This window comes from Anomalospiza imberbis, chromosome 2, assembly GCF_031753505.1.
Source record: "Anomalospiza imberbis isolate Cuckoo-Finch-1a 21T00152 chromosome 2, ASM3175350v1, whole genome shotgun sequence".
In the NCBI taxonomy this organism is placed as follows: domain Eukaryota; kingdom Metazoa; phylum Chordata; class Aves; order Passeriformes; family Viduidae; genus Anomalospiza; species Anomalospiza imberbis.
In genome coordinates, this window is record NC_089682.1 from 69,627,001 (window position 1) to 69,647,089 (window position 20,089).

General features: G+C 40.8%; 1 protein-coding gene across 2 annotated transcripts in view; it reads left to right on the top strand.

The window, feature by feature from the left end:
* The window catches only part of ME3 (malic enzyme 3), a 117,961-nt gene that overhangs the window by 23,000 nt on the left and 74,872 nt on the right, over nt 1-20,089 (top strand). The gene's annotated exons all lie outside the window — the stretch shown is intronic.

Consider the following 20,089-nt stretch of genomic DNA (forward strand, 5'->3'; position numbering starts at 1 on the left):
ACAAATTGCTCTGTGAAAGGGTAAACACCTCTGTGGTGGTAAGCTGTAGAGATAAGCGGTAAGGGTCTTTTCAACAGTTTTTTTGTGCTGATTTTCTTTAAAACAAACCACTGTAAAATGCACTTTTTCTTACGGAAACAGTCCTTGCCCATTTTATGTAATGATTTGCTCTGAGCCTGGCTTTCATTTAAAATAAATATCTATGTTGTCACAGGCTGGGCTTGAAATTTCCACGTATTTTGAAGTCATCTGCAGCTCTGAGGGTTCATTATTAGTTTGTAAGAGAACAAATGCAAAACCAGCCAGTTCATCGTTGCAGCCTTACTGGAAACCCCCTAGGAATGCCCTGTGAAGCTGTAGGAGCAGATCCCAAAACTCATTTATGCTCTCAATCCCATCTGCTTTATCTTACTGGTCACTCCTCTCATTCACTGAGAGGTTTCTCTGAGGATCTCACACTGGGCTTCAGTTCTTTAGAGAATGTGAAAGAAAGTCTGAAACCTAGAACCAAGGAAAAATTTTGCTGATTGGAGAAATATGGAGATGGAAAGCCCTGTCACTTTCTTCAAAATTGTTGGGAGGTTTCTGCCAGTACAGTGCTAGAGATGACACATGAGGATAACCAGAGGGGAGTCAAGGCAGCTGTGGACTCAGCCTTCTGTACTGTCCTCAGAATGACTGTGTGCCCTTAGAGAGGCCTGTGAGGACTGGCATGGCCAGGAGTGCTCATCTCTCTGGAGAGGTGCAGCTCTGCTGAAGCATTCCTCTCCACTTTGCCTCTGAAATTCTTTCCTGACTACATCACCTGTAGCTTTGTCAACTTTTGTACCCCAGGAACATTACGCAGCTCTCCTGGCATCTACTTCCAAGTTGCCACTGCAGGAAGCCCTGTAGGTCTGTGCAGTTTCCATCTGTCCTGGCTATTTGTTCAGCAGCGTGGTTGGGTTTTCTATTGGGGGTGTTTTGCTTTTTTTTTTATTTCAGACTGTTATTGGAGCCTGTGTTATGGTTGTCTTAATTCACCTCAATAGTATCCAGGGAATTTGACCTGGAATTCTTTCAGCAGGTCTCCACTGATTTGTGGTAGAGTGTAGGGAACTGAGCTGTTTTGTCCAGAAGTCTAATTAGAAGTTGAGGATCAGCTGAAAATTATTAATCAGCTTTTTCAGTAGGGCTGATAGTGCTGGACAAGGAGTCCACCCAATGTCTTGTGAATAGGAACAAATAGAAATACAGAATATTTTGGGTTGGAAGGGACCTTTCAAGTTCATCTAGTCAAACTCCCCTGCCAAGATCAGGGTTGCTCAGAGCCCTGTCCAGTCTGGCCTTGAATGTTTCCAGGGATGGGGCATCTACCACCTCTCTGGGCAACCTGTTCCAGTTCCACCTTCATTGCAAAAAAAATTCTTTCTTATAAATAGCCTGAATTTACCCTCTTTTAGTAGAAAACCATTATCCCTTTTGCTGTCTCTACTGGCCCTACTAAAAGGTCTGTCCCCAAGGTTCTAAGATGAAAGCTTATTTTGGGGGTTCATTTATTTGCTGTTGAAAGTCTTTTCCCTTACAAAAGTGTCTTTCAAATTTTTTTGCAGAAGGCTTTTGTTAGAAGTTTTCCATTTTCTAATAAAAATGAAATATTAAAACTCTTTTGTTTTTAGTTTAGCCTTTTAAAAGAAGTTTTACTTTTTGTCACTAAGTACAATAAAAGCCTTCCTACTGTTTTTTGTTCTTCCTCCTGTTACCATATTGCAGGGGGTTTTATTTTAATAGCTCAAACTTAAGAAGCTAGAATAAGAAAAAGGGAGTTTAAAATGTGGAAGGAGAAAAGAACTGAATTATTTTCTTTCAGAAAGACAAGAAGAGGAGAGGAGGAAATAAGATCTGAGTAACAAAAGCCAACCTCTTCCAAGGGTCTTACAGGCACTCAGTGAACACAATCAGATGAGTTTTTCAGTAATTCATCTGAGGAAAAATGAGGCAAAAGGGGAATATGCAAACAAAAACATTCTTAAAATGAAAATATTCCTGTAATTATATTGTTTAGATCTGTACAGCATGTGTGGCCTAGGGTCTCACTGTGCTAATTAGGTTAATTCAAATAGTGAGAAACACTGTTCTGTTGTTCTCTACCACATGAGAGAAGCAGGGAATGGGAGAGGAGCAATTAAAGATCAAGAGGCGTTTGGCTTTGGTTCCTTCAGGCAGCTGAACAAGGATGCAGATGCTCTGTCAGTGACTGTCAGTGAAGAACTTCAGGCAGATGAGACAGTCTGGCATGCCTGGTTCAGGTCACCTTGTACAATATGCCAGGTCTGGACAACAAGAAATACTTTGCTTTTCTCTGTTCCCGGTCATTTTGTTTAAAACAAACAAACAAAGCCCCACACTAAAAAACTTAGTTTACTATGGATATCCAGAACATGTTCATTTTTCTACTGATTCCTTCTCTTTTACTCTGAAAAGTTTCTAAATTCTAAATTATTAGGTCCGTGCTGTGCTCCAGTCACACTATTCTCTTTGCTCTGTCAAACCCACCTGGTCTTTGCATGAAGGCATGATCCTGAACAAGCTGACCTGTTCTGAGCAGGGCTAGGACTAGATCATCTCTGGAGATCCCTTTCTGCCTAAATTCATCTGTGGCTGTTTGACATTCATGTTGCTGAGGGAGACTGTACTTCAATAAATTTTGTCCTTGGAGTTTTGCCTCCACTGCTGACCTGGACAGCAAGAAGAGTAGCTCTGTCCCTGTGGTTGAAGCCAAGAGCTTAAGGAGTTGAAGATATTAATTTCTAGCTATTAATTTCTAGATATTAAAAACAAATGTGTTTGTTTCTTTTTATTTAGCTTGACATTAATTTATACTTTATTGCTGCCTAAGGGACACAAAATGTAGAATTTTAATGTTCTGTAAAGATTATTTTTTAAGTGAGACCAAAATTAAACTACAACTTTTGGCAGAAGGTGTATTTTTTTTTATTCTGTGCCAAGAGAATTGTTGTTTATTTCCTCTTTCCCTATTCCTCAACATAGAGCTTTCAAAGTTAAAAAAACCCATGCATATCCATACAGCATCTCTGAAGCAGAGAAGAGCGAGGATGTAGCTCTTGCCAGGTAGGTCTTCACAGATTACTTAAATGTACTAAATGCACTCTTGGATGGCCAGAAGTATTTGGACAACTTGTTTTCATACACAAAAGTCTCTGGCTCATTTAAAACTTGAAGCCAGGGCTTGACTTGTTTTCCACTAGAAATATCTGTGCTATTGCTCAAGATGAGAGTCCACATGCTCGGTATAGTGCTACGGGGATGTGGAAAATAATTCTGAGAATAGCATCTGCTGTGTATATGAGAAAGCCAGGCAGACAAATAGCTGCTGCCATCTCATCTCTCACAGGCACTGACATAAAATCCTTAGCAGTTCCACACAAAAATTAATCCATACTTTGTGACAGTTTTTCATACTCTTTGCCTTGTTTGCTATTAATTTAAAAAAAAAAATTGCACATAGGCCACTCCTTCTTTAAAGGCCATCAGAAATACCTGTCAAAGGTTTATTTTGGAAATAAGAGAGACCAGAGCAACTGTACTTCCAATGCTTTTTGATATAACCTGTGTGTGAATGTGAGTGTGAGCGTGGAACTGTGTGTGTAACTGTGTGAATGAGTGTGTGTGAGTGCCACCTGCCATCTGGAAGGACTTAATTCACAGTAAGGTGCAAGTCTGGACGTGAATTTGTAGCACTTGCGATCAGTCAAAAAAAAAATCCGAATAGTTTAAAGATCACATTTGTTAGCAGGAATTGTTAGGAATTTTGTGCAATATGGGCTGAAATTTCATTTTCAATAAGAAGCGAATAACATTAGATCCTTAGTATTGTCCCTTGTACCAGAACCATGACTCTTAAATACACAGAGATCACAGGGACAGAAAATATTCTTGTGTGTGGAAAATCCGGTTATCACCATAGCTGTTGCCTCACATCTTGTCTAAGTTTTGCCCAGAGGTGAAATGGGCAGACAGTGTCAGTTTTTGTTTTCTGCAGCAGCTAATCAAAGTGCACCACAAAAAAAAAAAAAAAAAAAAATAGAAAAAGCCTTGATTTGACACTAAGTAAGGTGCCGGATCTGGCTGAAAATTTTACATTTTAAGTGCAGCTCATACCAGTGACTACAGCATCCTTTAGATTCACTGTCCCTGCAGAATAAAAAGGCCAAACATCCACCACAGTTATGCTCAGCTCTGTAAGATTAAGAGTGTGTGTATGAAGAAAAATTATAAAAGCACATTAAAAATGGATTTTAAGAAAATTAAACACTTAGAGAAGATATGGGGCTGCTGAACAATACCCAACCAGAATTGTTAATACATATCACCCCCTAGCAAGGGTGAAAAAAAAGGAAATGGTCAAAGAGAGCAGGTACAGGCTAAACAGCAAAGTAAATTAGGTCATGAAAGATGGAAAGACAGTTTTTAAAATGCTAAAAAACATATCCAAAGGATGAGAAGGAAAAGGATCCTAATCTCCATAAGGAGATACAAAGATACAAAAATATAAAGCAAAAAGAAGGAGCAATTAGCTAAAAAGTGCAAAAAAAAAACAGTATTAATTCTTCAAACCCTCAAAAGCAAAAAGCTGACCAAAGACAGTAGGATCACTTTATGATCACAGTTTAAAACTGAGCAGCTGGACATGATGGACACCCCATTGCAGAGAGGCCAGATTCATTATCTGCATTGTTATTCACTATGGAAGAAATGGGTGAGACAGACAGGGCATTTTGGGGTAAATTAATGAGAGAATATATCCAATATTGAGGCCACTGTGGAGGAAGTTATGGTGCAGTAGATAATAAAACATAGTGTTGTTCACCTGAGAGCCTAAGGAAACTCACACATGAAGTTGCTGTGTTGCTTGTAGTAAAATGTATCATTGCTTAAAACTTTCTCAGATGATGGATGTCCAGCTTCAAAGCATTCTGAGGGAATGTGGGGAGCTACAGGCCTAATAAGGGATGGAATGAATAGATGCTTGGACAACTGAGTCTCCTGAAGAAGAATCCATAGGCCTCTTTAAGGACTGCTGTAAACACCTTGTTTTGTATATCTGCAGGGATCAACAAATACATTGATAACATGGTTTGATTGATATTGTCTGCATGGAATTCTATACATTTTTGATACTGCCCTTGCCAAAGACTTTCTAGAAGGTGAAGCAATTGTGATAGAAGAGGGAAGATCCTGGCATGGTTATATCTGTAATTAAAAGACAAGAAAAAAAGACTTGGGGTGAATGAAGTTACCAGTGAAGTCCCAGAAGAATCTGTGCTGAGATCTGTTCTGCTCATCTCATTTGTAAATGCTCTGCAAAAAGGTATATCCTGCCAAAGGTCACCAGAATGGCAGCAGGGCTTCATATAAGGAGCAACTTTAGACCATATTTGGATTATTTGGGTTCTAAAATTGTGAGTGGCATGGAAAGGATGGACAAAGATGACTAGTTTTCCAAGCATGTGTGAAAAGTAGGATATAATTTTCAGGAGTTACTTCTTGAAAGAAAATCTCCAGGAGTTAAAACAGTGAGCTGGAAATGTCACAAGTTTCATCTGCATTTCTTAGACCTTTCCTTAACTTCTCAGGTCTAAAATTGAGACATGAATTTAATTTGATTGGTTTTAGTCTTTCCAGTTTCATTTTGTTTCTGAAGTCTTGGCCATCTCCAGAGATTGATACAGTTATGTCTTCTCCTGGTATCTAAAAGTCGGACATTAAGTGCTTCAGCATGAGACTCCCAAATTAGTCACAATACTCAAAATCCTGTGTATTGCAAGACACAAGTTTTACCTAAGGAAATGGTTCTAGAGAGACTTGACTTTACTTGCTTCTGCTAGAAAACTGGCCAGTAATAACATAGTTCCTATTAAGAAGACTGTGGCCACATTAGTCACTGCCAAAGTGGCCGGCTGCTTTGTTTCCAGAGCAGAGTGGCTCTGGGTTCATTTAGATTGGAATGTGAGGACAGTAAATTCCTGCCCTTTCATGTAGGTGTATGATGCAGCCCCCAGATTGTTCACAGTCTTCTGAAGGATGTTGCCAGAATAAAAAGGAAAGAGGAAAGTAATTTTTGAGTTTGTCTATATTGGGGGGGAAAAGCATTCACTGAGTAAATAAAAGATTAGAAGATTAGAAGCAGCCAAAAATATTCCAGTGGGTGCTTTTTCAGCTTTACTTGGGTACTTCTGCTGCATTGTACATACTTGTTTTTCATGAATACATAAGTTAGATCAGCCAGGCCAAGCTTGGGTCCAATATAAACAGATGCAAAACTTTTATTGCCTGTGGTCTCGAGTCCTTATTTTCACTTAGCCTGATTTTACCCCATTGTTATGTTATTAACATCAGTAGAGTTGCTCCAGGTATTGCTGATAAGAGCTGTCAGAATCAGATTTTTAATGAGAACTGGGCTCACTATTTCAAGGGAAAAGTGTGTCCTTAAACTGTTGCCAGAAGGAGAGCAGCACTCATTTCCAAACCAGACCAACTGCTGCTGACATTTATTTGCTATGAGAGTTGTTGCAAAAGTATTGGGGTTTATGCTGATTGATAAAGGGACTCCTATAAGCCAAAGTATTAAAGCTGTTAACTTTTCCTCTATGGATCACTTAAAAGACTTCATTAAAGAGGAGTGGACATTAAATCACTGCCATGAACATAAAGTCCTGTTGTGTTCACGTGCAATACAATTAAAGGTTTCAGGCATTCCAATAAGGATCAGCCCACGCTGATCCGAATCACTGAACAGGAAATGCTGCTAGGCAAGACTGTGAGCTTAACTATGTAATTTTAATTTATGTATGAAAGTGTTGATCTAGATAATGCAATAATTGCAAATGCTTGTGTTTGAAGACCATGAAAATAGCTAAAAAATGAAATTTTGTAATCATCAGACTGTGAAGGTTGGTCACATTGGGCAGAGAAATGTTTGTCTCATCCCAGGGCAATGCATCTGTAATTAACATACAAGTAAAGACTGTTGGGTAGATTTCGGTCTCTGAAGCACATACCAGCTTTTAGAGTTGCATGTGACGTCACAGATATGCATATTTTTTTGCAAATGCCCAGTTAATAAATTCAAAAACCAACCCAAAGTCATTAATACCCAATCTGTTCTATACTGTGTCCTTCAAATGACTTATTTATTCCCAGGACATTTAGTTTAACCATATTAATTTCTGAATGATGGAATGAGACAGTGTTTTCAGGGTCAGCAACTGATTTACACTCCTGCTCTTTGCCTTCAGGCAGTGGATTCTCACCCACTGAAGAGACCTGAAGACCTCTCTGTTGTTCCACCAGTCCCTAAATCAGCTGCTTCCAGAAGGGTGTAAAGAGTATCTCCAGCTTTAGACAACCCATTAGCTTATTTCTGAGATAATTTGTCAATTCACTTTGCTGGTCCCAAAGGTTCCCCAAAACTGTCAGATCACTGGGAAGTTGTTTAGTACCAGCCATAACTCAAAGAGTTATGTTTGACCTTTATCTTCATAAACATGATCGTAGGCTACAACTGTACTACTTTGAACATCTACAAAAGAAAACGATAAGAAAATGCCCTTCTAGGGGGTATTTAGCCAATAGCCTTATTTTTCAGTAGGAGTGTCTTGGCTCACTGCAGCTGCCTCCACTTCCAGCCATCTGAGGCTGCTCTGACAAAGAGCTGACTTGACCTTATGGTCACTCAGGGTGAGACTTTGCTTTCCGTAAATGGGATGGTGTTTCCTCCTTTCTCTGTCCTTTTGGGCTTCTTGTTTTGGGCTTTTCAGTAGTAATTCTGCTTTAGGACTTGATTAAATGTATGTTGAAAATTTCTTTATTTTCCTCATTTTCCATCTGGGAGAACACTGATCCCTCATGCTGCTTCTAGACTGGACTTCTCTATGCTTTCCTGACCTTGTGTAACTAACACTATCCTGGGACCTCAGATGCCAGGACTTTATCTTTCCTGACTTCAAACTGATTTTCCCTGTTATCAGCATTCAGAAATCCCAGGTTGTTTAAACATATGTGTATCTCACTGGATTTGCCACGTGGAGCTTGCTGCAGGCATTTTATGCTTCACACACAATAAACTAATATATATGCCAGATTTGGCACAGAGTCCTGCCCTAAATTACTCCTCCCACCTGCCCACTCTTGCTTTGTGTTATTTGGAGGATTTTGCTATTACAGAATCCTGTGCTTCCAGGTGCTTTATTGCACCTGAGCATGCTCTCCTTAAGGCATAAGAATATTACATTCTGCCAATTCCAAGGTTTGTTTCCTTTTCAAACTGGAAGTACAGATGCTCAACATGTACTGCAAATGTTAAATTTACATTATAGTTGCATTCAAAATCTCCAGAAAGGTAGTTCCTGCAGGGACCTTAAAATGTAGAATTCTGCTGCCTATACTGTATCTTGCCTGTGATTTGTTGTCACTTTGCTTTTCATCCACTTTGGCCATGTACATTTGATATGAAATTATTAGGAGGGTTCCAATGTATGAAACATTGAAAATTTACCTGCTTTAACACTGCTTAAAGATCTAAAGGTGATGTATCTCTAATGTCTTCTTTTTCTGGTTTTCATTTACAGGCTATGTATCTATATATTGGTAAAATGTTGCCATTGAGAGAAAAAAATTACTGTTAGCCAACCATTTTTTCTAACCCTTGGAGAGTTTTACAGTAAGTGTGTTTCTTACCTTCATCCACTTCAGCAGCTGTGCATGTGCCTGTATACAATTCTGGGAAGAAAACTACTTATAGTAGTTAGAACCCAAATGAGAAATAAACTGTGGTCTCATGTCAGCATGATTTCAGTTCTGCTGAAGTTAATGGGAAATTAGTGTGTGCTTCTAGACAAGTGTTTCCTGCATTCGGGGCCATCCTGCATATGAATACTGCATCTTCTGTGAGTCTAATATAGGCAGAGCAACTCAACACAGAGCTGTGAAAGAAGAGGAAGAGTTCCAAAGAAGGAATTACTGCAGCATGTTATAAAATGGGTGTTTGTTGTCTCCTTTCCATCAACTTCTCCCTAAGACTGTTTACTTAAAAGCTGCTCGTTTATTGCCAGGAATGCAGCTATCATATTTTAGGCTATATCTCAATAAAACTCTAAGCCCACAGAGCATGAGGGAGCCTTTGCACTGTTTTGATGCTGTGGTCCAGCAGACTCTGCAGGTATTTAAAATAAGCTTCTTTTTTCTAAGGTGCTCACCCTCTCTGAAGTAAAAAGCAAACATTTAAATGCAGCTTTGCTGTTGGGCCGTTTTTCTTTCATTTGTATAAACTGAAGCTCCTAAAAGTTCACAACGTTGATGCCTCCAGATAATTTACCAAAATCACATGCACAGAGAGAGGTAAATGAGAGGGTCTACAGCACAGGGAGTAGGCAAGAGACAGAAGAGGCATAAGGCAGATGGAAAGGAGGAACTGATAGAAATTTAGCCTCATTTTATGTGTGTTGCATATTGCCAATGCTTCTGCTGAATCATCATGTCTTGTGCTTTTAAGAACTTGCCCTCTGTTACGGGTGTGAATATACAGCAGATATAGTGAAAATACAGGAAAGAAGGATTTTATGCTTCTATAACCTGCTGCAGAAAAGTACTTTCTTGTTCAGCCTGATAAGCTATGGGGATCATAATGCCTTCGTTGCTGTATCTGTGAATGCTCTTTGTGGCCTCTGCTCTGGATCCAAACAAACCAACTTAAGCAGCCCTATAAGTGTTCTTGATTCAGTCTCATTGCCAGAAAGGGAGACCTCTCACCTTAGCAATTTCAAATGGAGCAACTTTCATGTGTCTGGCCTGTGTTCTTTGTACCAGGTCTTAATTTTTCTAAAAGGTGAAAAAATAGTAGTAGTTTGGGAGTGTGTGAGGCATGATACAAAACAACTGTTTTTAACTGTTTGGATCAGATTCAGCCTGGCAGCTGAAATCCAGCCCCAAGCAGGGCTGAATTTGGCATTATCAAATGCTGTTCCATGGCTGATGGGGTGGATTTGTCCTGCCTGGAATTTGAAAAACAGGCTGTTTCTTGTGCTTTCTTCACTCTGATGCTTATTAAGAATTTGACCTTTTGGGAGGTCAGTGTCTTAGTGCACCCAAGAGTCTTGTAGGTGAGTGGGTATTTGAGCTAAATCTTCAAATACAAGTCAGCCCTGCAGCTATCTTAGGGAGAAGCATCTTCTCATCTGCTTATGGTAGACAGGCTGCCACTTTGCCATGGCTTTCTGAGTTGCATTGTCACTCCTTTCTGTGTGAGGCTTTTTTGCTGGGACCCAAATGCTCGTGTCGTGCTTCATTCAAGTGTTCATCTGACAGTTATTTGATTTTTCTCATTGCTCTCTACTAGGTGAAATGGGGCCATCTGTTTACAGCTATGAGTTTTTCTACTAATTTTCTTAGACATCAGCTCACGACCTGATGTCAATGTGCAGGATTGAAGAAAGCCTATTTGGCTGGCATGGCAGGCTGTCTGTCTGTGCACATGCCTAAAGTGATCTCCTGCTGGGGGTTGGGAAGGGATTTCCTCTATCAGGAGCAGCACACAAAGAGCCAGAAGCATTTATGAAGGAGGGAAAAGCTCACATTCCTTCAGGGCATCAGCTGCCTGCAGCTTGGACAGGGACATGCCAAAGGGGACCTGCCAGCCTTTTGCTCAGGAGACCAGCTTGGTTGTGGCATCTGGGTACTCATCTCTTTGACTCTCTGTATACCACAGCAATTATTCCACATTCTCCAGAAGGAAACCCTGACATCCAGTTCCTACCTGCTGTATTAAAGCCGCTTAATTTTATTCCTTTCTGCATGATTCGAGGGCACTGTGGTCTGTAGCTCCCCACAGTGGGAGATCTCTGGAAATGCTTTAAGCTCCAGTGAGTTTGCAAGGATGGAGGAAGGGTGATTGGGTTTGCTTTTTTAACTGTCTCCGCACTTGGCCTGTTTCACCCTTTGCAGGAGGTTAAATATGTCCCAAGTAATGAGTTTTTTTTTTCCAGTTTGTCTGCAAGGTTCAAAGGAGTAGAGATGCTTGGTTGCTTTTGTCTCCCCTTTGGGAAAGAAAAATGCAGCCCTCAAATTCCTGTTGCACTGCTGGAAAGTGAACTCCAGGGTATTTTGCTGAGGGCAGGAAGGGGAACATCTCTCATTAGACCAAATACTAGTATACAGGCATCTGTAAGCCAAATAGTCACAAATTAGGAGCTATGGGATTTAAAAGGGTCAGGTTTGACTCAGATTAGGTGGTTAACAGTTGTCCCATGTTTCAGTCTGCTTCTCTGAAGATCAGTGTGTGCTCTTCACATAGGGGTGGCTAGAGAGATGCACCAGCTCTGCTAGTCCCTCCTGGGAAGAATTGTTTGGGATGTCAGTGTCCAAACTGACTCCTCAAGTGGGCATGGGACTGGTTGATGACCACAAAAGAAAATAAGGGCAAGAAGATGTGATGGAGAGTTGTGCCTTTGTCAAGTCCCATCTGCAGCTGCTGAAAGTGGGTCTTAGATTGAGACTGTTCTTGAGTGCACTCAGTCTATGTGGAGGGGGAATGCCCTCATGGAACAGCTTTTAGCAGCAGCAGACCTTGTCTAGGAGGAGATATTGCTCCTCTGAGATTAAAACTCAGAAAGATCCCCATGGCTGGTTCCATAATGTGCAGATTGTGGGAAGGACAGTGGTGAGCACTGAACTGTGGATGGACTCCTTGGCCCTGCCCCATGTACATGGGTCCCACCAAGGAGCCTGAGCCATATCCACCACTCTTGACCAAGTGTGTGAACTGAATATTAAGTTATTTCAATAAGCAACCACTTAAGTCAGCCTTTTCCCAGCTGAAGCAACACAAAATAAGACTTTTCATAGTACACACACAGGGCCATCTTATAGGTGGCTGTCACACAACACAGGGCAATCCCATGTTGAGTTTCCAGCTTTACAATTGTTCTTGAGCCTGGGACAGTCTTACAGAACAGAACAGGATATTCTTTCAGATCTTCACCTCATTATATTCATGTGACTAGTTTGTCTGGGTTTTTTTAATGTCTAAATCTGTGAATAATGCTTTGAAATGGGCTTGAATATTTCTTCAGAAGTATGATTTACATTCTATATTTGATGTTAACAACCTTAGTTTACATGCGTGTGTTTGCTGCCACTTGCTATTAGTTGCATTTAATTCAGCTGAAATAGCAAGCATCTACACAAGTTAATCTTCTGTTCATAATCTGTCTTGATTCCAATTCACTTCATTGTCCCAGAATTGAGATTCCAGCTCTCCATCCTTTACTGCACCTTGCATACAGAAGTGATATCTTCTAGTCAGGACAGGTCTCTCTGGAGGAAAGGAGATCTGTCAGGAAAATTTGAGAACTAGTTTAGCATTGAAAACTTTTGCACTGCAAACAAAACAGAAAGATAGGAGTAGTCTGAAAACATTCAGACTTTTTGGTCTATTCCCACTGGGCTGCTTGTTCAGGTCTGTTGCAAACATCGTGTGCAAAAGTCAGTATTTAATTTTCTTTTTTTCTTATACCTATATATATACTTCTTATAATGTCTTTAGGAAGGACAAGGAAGGAGATCAATCCTTCATAAGGATACTGGCAATAACCCTCTAGTAGCTCCCTTCAGGACAGTCCTGGCCTGAAGTAATCTAAACTGTTTCTTAAATATATTTTGTAGTGTTTGATTCAGCTCTGATGTTTGCCCTATGTTTTTTCCACAGAACCCATAAACTGAAGGAAACATAAGCACAACACATCTCTATTTTTGGTTCTATAAAATATATTAAATATAGCAATAAAAATTGCTGATTTATATTGTATGATAACTTTTGAAAAACATATAGTGAAGAGCTAAACTTCAAAGGGTTTGAAAGATTTATCTAGAGGAATGCTACCCAACTTGTTTCACTATAATCATATTTGAGTAGCACCAACAGGAGCAGCTCATGGGCTTCAGTGGAGACTGTGCTTCACACACTAACGGTTTCTTATTACACTGAGTGATTTCAATAAGCCATTTTATTTATAACCTTAAATAAAAGCATGTGAAGTTTTGTTTTATAAATACATCATCATTGCATCTGTGCATTTAAGCAGCATCCCTGTGCACTGCAGCTGGGAATTGAAAACCTGATTATTTCCAGGCAGGTTGTGATCTGTACAGTTCTGTGTCAGTGCTCTAATTCTTGACAAAATTTTCCAGAGTTTTAAAAGTCAAACCCTAGTGCCCTGGAAACTACATTTTGCTACAGATGCAGTTTAGTAAGGGGTTTTCCAGGGAAGAAAGTTCACGCAGCACTGAGTGTCCAACCATTCCTGTCTCATGAACTCAGTGCTGTAGTGGAGGGCTGCAATAACAGCTTTGCTGCAAGCAGATTTACACAGATACACCCAGAACAAACATTTCCTGTCATTTTTTATCTTCTTTGTTAGATACAAACACAAATGTCTCCAAGGACAATCAAGTGGGAACACTTTGAAATGAACCCAAGCAGTGAGCAAGTGCATTAACATGCAGGGTCCCGTTTGAGTTTTCTAATTAAACTCGATTGTGTTCTCTGACCTGCATTTTAAATACTGAATATTTAGTGAGATCCATACTTTTTTCCTCCTAGCCTGGCTCCTTTCAGGCTTTGTTCAGCATGTGAATAACTCCATTAAGGAAGTGTGAAAGCACTGGACTATGTATTGAATTGCTATTTTGACATTCCAGAGGGAGATGCTACCAAGCTGTAAATTACAGAATTGGACATCATTGATTTGAATTCAGATCAGTTTGGCTTGAAAAGTGGGGTTTAGCTATTTGACCTGTCATGACCTGTTTCTGTCTTTTGTTTAGTAGGTACCTGAGTTGTTTGCTAATTTTTTCCTATTCTCCTGTGTACAGAAATCTAAAGTATTCAAATGTTTTAGCCCATATCCCTTGCTTTGGTGAAATAAAAATAATTTTGTGCTTCATCATAACATGAGATTTCTAAACTTTTTTTGGGCTGCCATTCCTCTCTTTTTTTTTTTTTTAACCCGGCATGCCATAGTTTCAGTGTAGTTACAAGAAGCAGAAAATTGCTTATAAAACCCATCAAATTCAGGCCACTGATAAAGCTATCATTTAATATAGTATTTACAGTTACCTGAGATGAGACTGTAAAGGTACTGAGTTGGAAACCTGGACTCCAGGAAGAAGTAGAGTACTCTCTGCCTGAGCCATAGCCTAATACAGAGCTCTGCTTGCATGTTGGAGGGATGGAACTGGGGCAGTAGGACCAGGATGATGAATCTGTGCTGTGCTTGAGGTGGATGCTGAAGAGGCAGCAGTAGCCCCTATGAGATGGAGGAAAAGTGGAAAGAAGCAGTGAAGTGAGGAGCATCACCTGTTTTTTCAAGTGAGACTCACAGAAAGGTTGAGATTTAAGAGACTTGGTGTAGTAGTTCCCTGGATTTTCCTGTTATTTACTGAATTAACTTGAAAGTTTGGAGCATTGTGGAATCATAATGCAAATACATGTCTTTATTTTCTACTTCCAAAGCCTCTTAAACTAAGTGGATGAACACCTCAGCCAATACATGTGTGGGTGCAGACACACTGTTCATGCAAAAGCCCCAGATCTTCAAAAGGAAACACACTGGATGCAAAGCAGATACCCATTTGCTATCTTTGCAAATAATTTCCCAGTTTTTCAAGCAGCTGGTGCTGGCTGTTGTCAGAGCCTGCTCTCCTGAGCAGGTTGCTTGGGTCACTGGTCTGACACCATTGCTGTTCTGGTTATGCTGCTGTGGCCACTCTGCATCCTGCCTGCACCTCCTGCCTTTCCTCCATCCCATGCATTCCCACGCTGCAGAGTCCAGCTTTTCAGAAACACAGAGGCTGGACTTTGCTAGTGCAGCAAGGTGCTGTGGTGGAGGGGAGCTTGCTGTGGCATGCCGAGGCTCTGCTGCTGCCATGCTCTTCTGTGGGGTTAATGTACTTCCAGGCCAAGTGCTCCAACCTCCACAGCTTGCTGACTCAAGCTTTTGAAAAGACAGATGTACTGCAGCAGGATCACTTCACCAAGTTGTTTGTTTCCTACTCCCTTTTTGATATGGCCTTTGGAGAGGCTAGGAGAAATGGGAAAACACAGCTTAACATTCGTACTTACTTTGCTCCCATGGGGAGGCAGGAGACGCCTTCTTGGTTATTGGCAGTTTTCCTTGACTGCCACTAGATTATTATCCAAGTCTGGAAGAGGAGACCTTCTGAGGCTGAATTATGTTGTTTATCCTTCCTGGCTGTACATTAGGGAATGGGGAATTTTTTGTTTTCATTCCCTCAATGCAAATCATGAATGCAATGATACTGTGCCCAGAATTTGGTCTGTAGGTTGGATGAAGCAGGATCATAAAAGGCCTGTGTACTGGGCAGATAAAACTGATACAAATGGTTTTTCTTAGTGAGAGAGGAGCTGGCACCAAGCCCTCTGCATCTCTTTCCATTTCAGTGCAGAGGATTTGCAGGGGAACTGTGCAAGTCATGGGCTGTGAGTGGCATTGCTGGAAGTGTGCAGTGAGGAGCAAGCCTTTCAGCTGACTGAAGCAGCTGTCAGCTGGCTCCAGATGTGAGCTGGCAGCCGCTTCTGCCTGCAGCCCTGAGCTGTCCCAGCTGATTGCAGCCACAGCTGAGAGCTGTGGCTGGAGATGGACAGGAATGCCAGACAGCAGTGAACTGCCTGGATGCTGTGCACAGGGCTGTGATGTAGGACATGGTAGTGTGAAGAAATGATAATTCAAGAATGCTCATCACTGTGATGTAGTAACAACTATGCCTAAGCTTAAAGGAACAGGAAGGAGAAAACAAAGGCGAGAAACAAAAGATGTACAAAACAGAGAAATAGGTACATAACCTGCATTTCCATTAACCATTTTTTCTCCATTTCATGCTTTTGGAGACATTTTCCACCTGATTGTTACACTTTTATAACAACCATGGTGTATAAATTAAACAAATGGCTTGTTCCATTTTGCCTTTTCCAGTCCTGCTTTGTTCCCCTGAGAAGCATGGTACAGAAGTTCTCTTGGCTGTAGCTGCCAAGTAACTCATTATGGTGGGAATCTGCTGCTCTTTGAAGCATCCAGTCTAGGGGTTTTCTCCTGAAATGGGAGGTGTAGCAAACATTTCTGGTAGTGGCAGTTGTAACATTTACTTTTTATTTGCCTGAACAGCTTGTGCTTTGTGTGGTATTGATAGAAATGATACAGTAAACAATAAAGAAATGATATAGTAAAATTACTCCATGGCAATGTTACCTGCTTGTTCACTGTACTCACTGCTCCCTCTGAGTTCCTGAGGACTCAGGAGGCCTGAGCAATTTGCATTTATCAGCTGTACTTGAGATCATGGGAATGCTGTTGGCACTGGGAGCAGTGATTCCCCCTTCCTGAGTTTACTGAGACCAGAAGAACCTTCCATCATGGCCCATGCACTTTGCCATGGCAGAACACAAAACTAAGAAATCATTCCTTTAAGCTGGCTCTTAGAAATTTAGATGCCAGCAGTGATATAACAGAGGGCTTTATTTTCTGTGCTTTTTACTGCTTTCTGTGTATTGTAGGGTTTGAGTTAGCAGTGATTTTAAAGCAATGCAATTACGGTATTTATTCATTACATTTGCTGATGACAGCAAGCTGTGGAGTGTCTGTGGGCACATCCATGGCAGAACTAGAACTCAAAAAGATTTGCACAAACTGCAGGAATTACATGAAAAATCATACATACGTGAGGTTGATTTACAATAATCAACAGTGCAACACATGCTGAGGGGAGAAGTCCAGCCAGGGAGCACATCTGCAGGAAAGGATCCAAAGGGGGGTTAGGGGGTTGTGGCGGATCTCAAACCAAACACAAGACAGCAATCTCATACTGTTGTGGAAAAAAAAAAAAATAAACAGTCTTCATATGAGTATGTATAGATTGTGCTTTGCAAGATGCATTTAGTGATCCTTCTCCTCCCTTTGGCCTGTGCAATTGAGCAGGGTGCCACGCCCCATCTGGCACACAGCACTTCCAAAGAGATGTGGCTCCTTGGTCAGAAGCTGGAGGTATGCTCCATAAAGGACAGTGGTCTTCACATATCTGAAGTGGGGCAATAACACAGAGGAATAAATTAGTTTTTGTAGCTATGGGAGACATGATGGGAAGTAGTGAGCTTCACTGCAAGTGAGAGCTGGACAGCAGGACAGTTTTCTGAAGTGAACTGAATGGATGATGTGGAACATCTAACACGAGAGATTGTTAAGATTAAAGAGTAGGTCTGTCCAGAGAGATGTAGGTGTAGCTCATCTTGCCTTATGAGCCAGAGGACCTCTTCATGCCCCCTCCAACCCCTTTTCATCTCTGTAACTAAAAGAAAGTAACCTTGCAACTGAGCAGACCTTAGACCCTAATGGATGTATTGGCTATGGGACATTTTCATGGAAGCTTGACTGAGTGGGAAGGAAATTAATACTCTCCCAAGGCCACCAGATGGGGAATGTATCCTCTTCAGGCAAATCAATAATCATATGTTTCCTTTCCCCACCCCAGGAGAACTAACAGGGGCAAGAAGCATTTGGCAAAAAAAATTGGCTCATGACTATCAAATTGGACATAGAACCTCGTCCAGATGTATTTCCTACTCTGTGCCACCATGCAGTGGGCTATGTCAGCAGGACATTGGCAAGGAGAGAGGAGCTGGATTTGCCCATTGAAGCATTCAGCTGGGGAACAGCATGCACAGGAATTCACTTTCATTAAAGTAGAAAGTTCAGCTGGAAGCACAAGATGTGCAGAGGCTGCTGTTCTCTGTGGATTTATGTTGGCACTATAAGCACAACCTGAAATCAGAAAGATAGAAATGCAGCATCCAAACCAGGGAATTCCTGCTCATTGATTTTCACAACCTTTCTTGATGCGTCTGTACCACATAGGCAACATAGGGAGTACTTGCTTTCTCCCTCCTTCTATGCAACAACCAACCACCTTTTTAACTAAGAAGAAAATTGAAGTCAGGTCAGAATTTATTTTAAAGACCAAAGTTATTATTTATGCTGAGTATGAAGCAATTTTGGCTTTGCACAATAGAAAGATGGTAATTACAGTTTGTCATTTTTCCCTCACTCACTTCCAAAAAAAAAAAAGACCAAGATGATTTGAGATTTATTTGGCAAATCTGACACCAATGCTTACTTCTTGACATTAAAGGGAGGGAAATAAGATGGAAAGCTCAGTCTCAGACAGAAAAGAAGTGTCTAGGAATATAATAAACAGACATGCTAATAATTCCATTATGCCATTATGGTGTGGTTAAGCTTGAGTACAGTCCAAGGAACTCTAAACTTCTGAATACTGATTCAAACATGTTCATATAGAGCGGATGATGTGTCATAACAATAAATAACAGGGGTGAGGGAAGAGTCCTGGGGGTAGTTTTGAGACAAACTTGCTTTTAATGATGCCCCTCAAAGTTTTGCCCTTAACTTCAGTCAGGTCAGATTTCACCCTTTGGAAATGATCCTCTCTGGAACAAGAAATGGACCAAGCTTTTATAAAGATGGATGGGGTTTGTCTCCAATTTCTGTGAATTTTCCAGGTTAGCTTTGGGAGTTAAGTTATGCAAGTAAATTAGAAGAAATGGAAAAAACGTGCATGTGGTTTTAGAAAAACATGTTGAATACATTAACACTGGATGAGAGCAGAGGGAATTCATAAAACGTTTTACATTCTACTAATTCCTGAGCTACGCAACAGATGTAAGAGTAAACCAAGTGGCACTGGTAGAAGAAACTTTTTTGCAGAGTTCAGTGAACATCTGGCTACAGTTAAGGGATGCTTTTTTAATACAAAATGAATCCCCTGTTAAAATACGCAGTCCTATAGGTTCGGCATTGGGAAGGGCCTGCATTAGTCAAGGGCACTATAAACAGAGATGCGCGCTGTTGGGGGAAATGTCCAATAACCGCCATGTTGTACGTGTTCAAATTGTTTTGGCTCGGGATCGGAGAATTGCCCTGATGAGCTGCTCTGGATTCAAAAGGACTCAAAAGAGAAAGAGAGAAGGACCCCGAGCTGTGGGGAATCTTCCCTCTTGACAGCTGCCTTCAACTGTGATGTTGGTTGCAGGAGATTGCTGGCTTAGCTTAAGACCTTCCTCCAGATGCCACAGGGGCATCCCCAGTCTTGCTGCTGCTGGTGGCATTGCCCCCTTGGTCGGCTCCATGTAGAAGTGGATGCAGAGACCTGGAGCTTTTGGACAGGGCAGATTCCTTGGCTAGGTTTTTGAAGGCTAAGTATTAATTTCTAAGAAGTGCAAGACTTCATACCTTATGGGTATCTTGAGGCTGATACAAGCTTTTCACATCAAAATATTCAACCTGTTTTCGTGGGACAGGGTTGTGAACTCAGAGATATTGTCATTCCATTGTCTCTACTTCACCCCTTTCTGTGGTTTTGCTGTCTTTTCATGCAAGTTTCTCCCTGTCTCCTATTTACAGCTAAGCTGTGATTTAAGTCATAAATCCTTTGCCTCACTTTTTTTTTTTTTTCTTTTACAGAGGAAACAGATATGACACCAGGAATGAGAAATTAGTGTGGTAGGACCAGGTCCTAGTGATATGGAAGTTTCTTCTTCTTTGATAAAAGTTCAAATCAGCATTTCTCTGTGGTCTAAATAACAATGTGGTACATACTGCGTATTCCTTCTGGGAGAAACATTTCTAGTGACAAGATCTCCTTGTCTTAGGAAAAAAAACTGACTCAAAGACAGTATTTTACACCCTTCCTTCTATTCCAATCTCTGCCAGCTTCAACAAAGTCCATTACATCTCTGTTCTTGAAGTCCCATCATCCTTTGCCATCTGTGGCTGTTTGCCTCTATTCATACATTTCTCATCACATTTTTATTTTCTGCTCTCTAGAAGACTTCTTGGGGGAAGATGCTGTTTGTCCCTTTCTTTTCCCTTGACCTTAACTATAACTACAAGTGCAACTACCATCACCTATATGTGATGTACATTTTATATTTCTCCACATGTAAATC